At 37.4% G+C, this 9,386-nt stretch overlaps 1 pseudogene; it reads right to left on the bottom strand.

The window, feature by feature from the left end:
- Window positions 1-204: 204 nt before the first annotated feature.
- LOC116906175 lies at window positions 205-1,255 on the bottom strand (annotated as a pseudogene).
- Window positions 1,256-9,386: the final 8,131 nt, after the last annotated feature.

Below are 9,386 nucleotides of genomic sequence, written 5' to 3' on the forward strand. Positions count from 1 at the left end.
TTTTAGGAATCTTTCCTATTCCCTTAAGCAGCAACTTTGAAAATGTTGTTGTTATTATTATTTTTTGGACAGCTGAGGATTTATTAGCATAAACACAACTATATAAAAACATAAGTTATGAAAAACACAGTCATGATGTACCCTCCCGTCCCCCAAGCCCAGTCCCAGAGCCCCCTTTTGCAGGAAGGCCAGCATGGCACCTCCTTAGTGCATCCGGTAGTCAGTGGAACAAGAAAGCTCATACAACTGACCCTTGAAGTCCAGGTCGATGGTAAAGTCCAAGTCATGATTGTATTTGGCATTGGACCTCATTCCAATAGTGCTAAAAATCTCCTCGCCGGTCTTCACTGTTAGGTAGTCCTCTACGTAGAACACAGTCTGCTTCCAATGTGTATACAGAGACTCAGGACTGGTAGAGAAACCGGTCCTCTTGTGGCATCGGGTGAACTCGGTGTTGAAGTAGGCCACCAGTGCATGTATGCAGTCGTTCTTCTTCACTTGCAGGCCAAAGGGGCAGATAAAGGTCAGGTCTTCACCTTGACTGTGTAGATGTCCATCTCCTTTATGAGGCAGGCATTGGTGACCAGCTGCTTTGGGTCCACCATGTCCACCAGAGGCGCCTTAATGGCCACATCTTTAATGCAGGACATATCAAAGCCATATACAGACTCCTACCAGTGAATCTTGTAGTCTTTATACTGTCGGTACTCAGTGGCTGTCACATACAGGGTGGCCCGGACTGGGAAGATGAGGCCATCAGCCATTTGTCACAAGAGTGCAGCACAGTACTGAGCATGGACTCATAGAAGAGGCAATAACCCATCCACTCGCTGATGATGATGTCCACCTTCTCCACGGGCAGCTCTACCTCCACCTTGCCCTTGATGATGGTCACCACATGGTCTAACGTGTTGCCTTTGACAATCTTCACAGCATAATCGGAGATACTGGAGCACTCCATCACAATGACCTTGAGGGCCCCTGCCTTGGCAGCCGAAATGCAGAGGATGCCAGTGCCTGAACCCACATCCAGAACCTCCTTGTCTTTGAAGAATTGCCAATTGTGAAATATGGGAGTTGCAGTAGGTGAGGGTTTGCACCTCATTCTTTAGCATCTCCTCATGGATGCCAAAGTGGGTATAGGAGTCAAAGTAGTAGTCTTTGGATGTCATGTCCTTAGTATTGGGCTTCTCACTATTTCTACTTGGCCACAGGAAACCTCCATGATGCAGTTCGCAGCCTTAGCTGTGGCCATCTTCACCCGAGTCCTATGGCATCCGAGACCTTCCTCTCTTTTCTTCCTCCTCCTCCCCTCCTCCTCCTCCTCCTCCTCCTCCTCCTCTTCCTCCTCCTCTTCCTCCTCCTTCTCCTCCTCTTCCTCTTCTTCTTTTAAGGAGTTTTTGTTTTTTTCTGGGAGGACTATTGCACAATTTGGCATAATTCTAATAAGTTTCTTTGTGTGTGTGTGTGTGTGTGTGTGTGTTTGTGTGTGTGTGGTGTTTCTATATACAGAATAATAGATGTAGCTATTATACATGCATTTTGAAGTACTTTAAGTAAATTTACAAAATATTTTTATTGTGGTTTCAAACATCTTCACTGTTAGATTTTTCCTCTTACTCAGTCTGTTTCATTTTGCTCCCACCTCTTCCCTTAGATTCCCCTATATCTCCTACGTCAGTGATTTTCCTGGAATAATACAAGTTTTAATTGTATTCTAAATACATATGCTTATATCTACAGATAAGTCTCCTTATCACTGATCAGACAACCACTATTCAGAGATCCACAACTTGTAAAAATGCAAAATGTAACAATACATTGCAAACACTATATATGCAAGCCCTATACTTAACCTTGAGAAAACTGTACAGAAGCATGTTGAAATATTGTAAGAGTCAGAACACCATGGTGGCTACTGTTAGACAGTGTTCTCTGGACCTGAAAGTAAAACCATATCCATGTAATCTCAATAATGTGCTTTCCTAAACAAAAGCTGCATCAATTGACATGCTACCATGGATGTGATGGGGGACAATTTGCAAGGTCCCACTCATGAATGAAGATTTTTAGGGAGTCAATGTCTGCAAAGAATGGTAGAATAAACTTTCTGTATGGTTGATCTTTTAGATAAATGCGCAAATTCAAGTGTTCAGTCCTAGACCCATGTTCATAGGATCAGTGCTAAATGTGGACTCATTAAAGTGTCCATAAATATTCATGTTCATACATATACATATTTTTTTCTTTTTTCTTTTTCTTTTTTTCAGAGCTGGGGACCGAACCCAGGGCCTTGCACTTGCTAGGCAAGCGCTCTACCACTGAGCTAAATCCCCAACCCCACATATACATATTTATCAATAGTAATTAAGAAGTTATGAATTGGGAAAGGAGGTTTGGTTTTGTGTTTCGACTTTGAACTTCTGTTTATTTTTTATATGTCCACTGATTTTCAGTATAAAAGGGACAGAAAGAAGAGACACAGGTGTTTTCAGAGGATGACCAGGACTTGTTATTTTTGAGAAAACCTGTATATTTAGTCTCACACATACTGCTTAGGCATGTTTGAATACTTGTAAGGAGAAGACTCCAAGCCCCATGAGTGTATAAGCCATGCAGTAGTAATAACCACATAAGAAGGATCCTACAATGGGAAGGAGGTTTTAAACCTAGGGGGATGGGGGAGAGGCAAGCATGATGTAGATAAAGTGTTCACATGTGAACTCCTCAAGAGTAAATGCCTGAGAACTATTGAATGAAATACTGAATATAATTATAATCATTATGCATAGAAAGCTAATAATATAAGATGCTGCCATGAAATTTCAGATGAATACTGTATTTTATTTCAATTGTTCCCAAGACTCTTAATTTTGACTTGCCATTTTATTTTATTTAATTTTTGGTGGTTATTTTATTTATTTACATTTCAAATATTATCCCCCTTCCACGTTTCTCTTCTGAAAACCTCCTATTCCAGTCCCCTGCTTCTATGAGGGTGCTTTGCCACCCACCCACTCCTGCCTCACTGCCCTAGCATACCCCTATGCTGGGCCATAAAGCCTTCACAGGATTCCAATTTTTTAACACTATTTGTTAGATTTGTACATAGTATAGGGTTATAGGGTTTATGAATAGGATGACTATCAGGATGACTGTTAGTCTCATTAGCATGCACCTGGTAAATAAAATAGCTGTTCAAATTTATCTATATGAAACCACTTTCTTATTATGTTTACTTTAGTAAAATAAAATTTACTTAGTTAATTAAATATTAATTAATTATATATTTGTACATAGAAGGTAGTATATATATAGATATAGGTACACATAACCATGTCCAATTTCATCATATAATACACATATATACACCTGCAGATACACTTGTACATATACATATATACATATACATACACTCATATACACATACATATATACATACCAATACATACACACACACACAAACACACACACACACACACACACACACACACATGTGCATCTTTCAAAACTTGTTATAATGCCAGGTCCACACCTAAATTATTTAAAGAAAAATTGTGAGAGTATCAATCCTTGGCTTGCTGCTGGCAAACTGCCAAACATCAGTCATATAGGTAGATGTAGTTTTTATATTTCTCTCCTTTGCATTTTCTCCCATGCTCTGTGTTCATGAGTGTGTCTTGGTCCTCATCCAATTAATATGAAATATTAAGGTGTTCAAGTCAAGGGTTGTACTTTTTCCTATGTATTATTGTTGTTTACTCTGCCCAGCACCATTTCCCTGATATCTATAGCCCTCACATTGCTTCTGCATGTTACATTGGTAAGTGGAAGTCAGTCTCCCTTAGCTTCACTTTTGCTCCCAAATTACTGACTACCATTCCATTCTTGATATTGTTATCTGTTTATTTAATGTTCTTTTACCATTTTATTATCCCTAAAATCTCCAATAAAGCCATCAAGTATCACATACAAAAATAAATGTCCCAGGAATAAAATTACCCTAGTGAAATAGAAGGAAATCTAGAGTATTTATCTGTGTGCTTGTAATTGGCAATGTTTCCTCTTGCTTGCCATTGCTTTAACACTATTAATAGTGAGATTCACAGAGAAATATATGCTTTTCTTGTTGGTGATCATTCGTGAGCCCTATGCACATATGAGTACTTCTCACGGAACATTCTCTATTGTGATTTAACATTGAGGGTTAGGAAAACTGATGTTAAATGCTGAGAGAGAATTCCATCTGTAATCTCACAATGGTTCTATTGAGCTTTTGGGTCTGACTGATAAGGATAAACAATTGTGTTTGCTGGAAGAAATTTATGGAAATTAGGCAGACAATTCTGGTGTGACTCTGTGATATCAAAATTACAATTTGGACAGATGGTGACTCTTTCCAGTCAGCTAAGCAGTGAAAATAAAGCTGCTGTTACTTGTCACTGTACCAGATTGGAATAAGAAGCTTGTGGCTTTCCCAGTGCACATGGCAGTTAGCTAGTAGACACAAGCTGGAGTCTGGAGCTGCTAGATCTTTATTTTCTAGTGCTTAATAGACTAACCTCAACTTTTATTTTTCTCCAGGGATCTTAATTAAAACAGAAAATTAAAACAGAACTCCAAGAACTCCATCTCCATGAAATACTGTGAAAAGAGAAAGAAGCTGGTCATCTTAATGATGTATCCATGCATTGATGCCAGGAGCCTTCCCCAGTCATACTTCATGCAACCACTCTACGATTATACATAGATTTCACTGTAGTTTATGTGTGAATCCACTTTCTCTAAGGGTCTAATCACTGAATAAGCTACTATCAAAACATAGCCATTGTCCGAAGTTTCATAAACTGTATGTACCATTTTATTGTTAATTGAATTGACTAATAGACAAGTCATTTATTCTACATGTACATGGATCATGACTCAAAAGTATTTTCCTGTGTGTGTTATCATAATGTCCCATTATTTTTATATTTGATGCATCATATAGCTAATTATCTGTTCTTGACAGACTCTGCCTAATGATTTAATTCTATTGGGATTAATTAGCAATTAATATATTCATGCTATATCTGATATTGCATACATAATGTGGATACAAGGTAAATATTGCCTGCGTTCTTTATTTGTGCTTTTAAAATATTTATTTCTTTATTCAAAGTTACTTTATTTTTATTCATATGTGTGTGTGCAGGAATGTTTGTTTCTATGTGTGCATATTCATATGTATGTGAGCTCCCACAGAGGCCAGAAGAGGGCGCTGAATTCCTTGGATCTGTAGTTACAGGCAGTTTTGAGGTAACCCATGTAATTTGTAGTTTCTGAGAGTCATTTTGGAGATCTCACATCCAGAAATACAAACTGACAAATCAAAGTTTTATAAAGCCACAGTTTATAAAATTTTGTAATAGTGGTAAGGGGAAAAGATTGAATATCAATATAAAAAGTATCCTGCCTCTTTCTCTACCTTAGCATGCCCAGAGGCTTTGCTTATATCCCCCAAGACTATCAGTGACAATCGAGTTCAGGTTGTGGAGACACAAATGGAAACAGAGTTCATGAGAAGGAGACAATGGCTCTTTCTGGGAGGTGGCTCTTTCTGTAAAGCACTTACTTTGTAAGCATTAGGACCTGGTTTAATTCTCGCATCACACAAAGACTCTGGGTGTGGTTATGAGTGGCCCCAATCTCAGAACTGGGGAGGTGGAAACAAACGGAGCCCTTAGCTTCAATGGTCACGCAGCCCACACTAATTGATGTGCCTCATTGCTCCATGTAAGGCTCTATCTCAAAAATTAAGATGGGAAGCTCCTGAGAAACATCATCTGCAGTTGATCTCTGACTTACACACAAACACACACATGCACACACACATGTATAATCCATTCCTTCAAACAGTGAAGCATTCAGGCTGTTTATGTTTTTCTATATGTTCCCTTAGAAGTCAGGAGCCATGGAAACCTGACAGGACAACTGATCTTAAACATTAATCTAAATAGCCTGTACTGTTGACAAATCTCATTGTATCTCGACAACTACAATTGTATTGATCCTGACAATTCCAACAAAATTCTGTTTTTGATATAGGTATAAAAGTTGCATTGTTCTCACAAAAAATTACACAGGTTAAGTTTTGCTGTGGACCCTCCAACTGGTCTAGTTTCATTCCTCAAAACCGTATCAGGTGACCCTGGCCTGGTAAGTTAACATTGGCATTTACAACAGGCACTTAGGAATGGTACACCTCTGATATCTCACCGTTCCCTGTCTTAAAAGATAGTTTGAACATTGGGCCAAAAAGATGTTACCTTAGGCAGACAATTTACTATAGTTTTTGTCTCACTGAAACATGTTTTAAAACACTATATATGCAAGAATAAGTAATTCCTTAGAGGGTGTTTAAGTTTTTCTCAGTTAATGCTGCATAAGGTATTACAATTTAAATAGACTTTTCTCCTTTAGTTATTTTTGATATATTTTTATAGCCCTTAAATTTGTAAATCCCATAAACATTTTATGAAATAAAAGTTTTTATTAAGGTGCAGTTTGTGATGTGGTTCATATATATCAGTAATTCTAATTTGGGTAAAAATTCAAAATTTTTTGTGATCATGAAGATATATTGTTACTTTTGATTAGATGATACTTAATAGCCACCATTAATTCTTGTTTAAATTCTATTTATTCTTCTCTCATATATTATATCCTGACCACAGTTTCCAAGTCCTCCACTCTTCCCACACCTTCCTCACTACCTCTCCGCTTTCCCAAACCCGCTACTACTATGTTTTCCTTTAGAAAGTAGCAGAGTTTCCAGGAGTATAAACAGAACACAGTATAATAAGTGAAAATAAGATTAGGCACATAACTCTTCTTAATAAGGGAAAAATCTAAAACTTTCCTAAGAGGACATAGTTACATATTTGATTGTCTCCCACAAATGAAAAATTTTAATCAATGACTCTTTTTTGATTCTGCTACTTGCGGGCCACTTAATGTTCATGTTTTAGGAGTTTAAAGAAACCATATTTTTGCCTATACTGATACAGACCAATTTCTTTGTTTTCTTTCACTATAGTAACCATAACCTATGTTAAATTCCTGTGGATCTTGCCAAAGGCATTAATAAAATATTTTTTATTATTGAAGTTTATTTACTGCTATAATCTTCTGCTTATTTTTTAAGACTTCAGAGAATTATTTGCTCCAAGGCCATAAATTTCTTATCTAAAAGTGATTTCCTTTACCTACTGAACAATCCAATAACTATTGTCATTCATCTGTGTTACTGTTGCACAATCTTATGCTTAGAGAGCCCTGGTGCAGACTTAGTAGCATAAATCCAGGGGATAATGAGTGGGTCATCATCCTGACCTAACTGATGCTGTCTTGCTCTCATTGTCCCACATTTCCCAAATAGGGATGGTTAGCCAGCATAGGGGGTCTGAAGCTGTTTTGGCATTTTATAAATATGTAGATTTCCATTATCACTAATTTACTTGAAGAATTTTTTTAAAGTTGTTTGTACATAATACAGAAAAATATCCTAAGGACTTTCATGTGTGAGTGATTTTTAAATAAAACATTACTGATGAAAAAAGTTTTGATTAATTTTATTCCAATTAAATAAAGAATTCTATTTCTGTCGACCCTCCTGGGTCCCCTGCAGTGTGTGACCTCTGCTGAGCCCTGCTGATGCATGTAGAAGTCTTTTGTTCCTAACAAAGGAACGTCCTGGCCTGGTGACACACACCTGGGCATACACCTGGGTGATGGTCCATTCGTTCCTGTCTTTTGTTCTCAGTTTTTGTTCCTGGGACTTAGGCTGGTCTTCCTGGATTTCTCCCCAGTAAATTTGGGGCAAGTGTTTGGTCTTTTGTTCCTGAAGCCTTAAGCCAGGTTATCCCACTGTGCTTCCTGGAATTTTCTACCTGGTGAACTTGGGTATATATTCAGGGAATAAAGTTACAGATTTGGCATTCTCTCTTAACAGGAATGACCCGCGTATGTGTGTTTTTCAATCCCGCAGGCTTATGCTCTGTTCTCGGTGCCATGACAGCGCAGGCATCAACATATTTCATTAAAAGATACTCTTAAATAAAATACAAAACAGAGAAAGGTATTTATAATACTTACCTCTGAATACGGATTTGTATCACAGCATAGATGGTCATCTTCAACAAAACAGAAAACAAATTCTCTCTCTTTCCCTTTCCCTCTCCTTCATCCCTCTCTCTCTTGTTTCATTATATATTTTTCTAATTTGACTTTTGTGTGCACAATAAATTCACTCACTCTAGATTTAGACAATGGCCATAATAGATCATTGTCCAGATTGAAATGAATATAAACTCACTCTCTAACCCATTGACGGTAAACTCTAGGATTTTATATTCCTATCACTGAAATATATTCACATTATCTTTTGGATTTGTTTTGACAAAAATTTCACTTAGCCCAAAGAGTTCTCAAAAGTGGAATGCCCCTACATCTATCCCCAGAGCATTGTGATTAACAACATAAATCATAAACGCTGGCAGAGAAGAGCTGTTTCCAAGAAGAGCAGCAGCTAAAGTTGCAGGTAGTTTACAAAGTGAAAGAAAACAACAGAGAAGTATGATCATGGGTCTACACATGTAAAGCTTCACAAAATCATCTGTCATTGTGAAAACGCAAGTTAAAATCACAGGGAAGTGAATGTCATACCACAGCCTCAGAATTACAGGTGAAATTAAGAAAACAACAGTAAATAAAAACAAAGGCTAATTCAAACCCACAGTGCCTATTGATAGTTAGTATGTAGAGTAAATGCAAATACACAGATAATGCAGATAATAATCATAAAATCACTCAATGGTTTGCAGAGACTTTAAAATAACACATATTGGGGTGGTGAGAGAACTCAGTGAGAGAAATCATTTCCTCACAAGCCGGGTGACTCACACTTATTATCCAACCCCTACTGTGGAAAGAAAAAAGGCAGTTGTAACCATGGTTTTCTGACCTCCATACAAGTGCTATGGCACACGTTTGCTTGCACATATGCATGCACACACAAAGATACCCTCTCAAACATAGACACATCACACACAAAGTACATTAAATAACATACATTGAAAGTACTACAGAAAATCCATTTAATTACACACAGAGCCATGTGGGATTGCAATGTGTTTTCATGGAGAGTTTTATTCAGATATACACATAAAATACACCAATAAGAATGTCTACAGCAGTAACATTCATAATTACATTAAATTGTACTAAAAACCTCCCAAAAGTCTTCATAATTTATCTACAAATTTGGCAAGAGATTTCTTGTCATACAAATAGAATTACATGCATGTTATTTTAAGTGAAAGGAGACATTGACCAAGGACATTGCA

The sequence above is a fragment of the Rattus rattus genome, chromosome 7 (genome assembly GCF_011064425.1).
Source record: "Rattus rattus isolate New Zealand chromosome 7, Rrattus_CSIRO_v1, whole genome shotgun sequence".
NCBI lineage: Eukaryota > Metazoa > Chordata > Mammalia > Rodentia > Muridae > Rattus > Rattus rattus.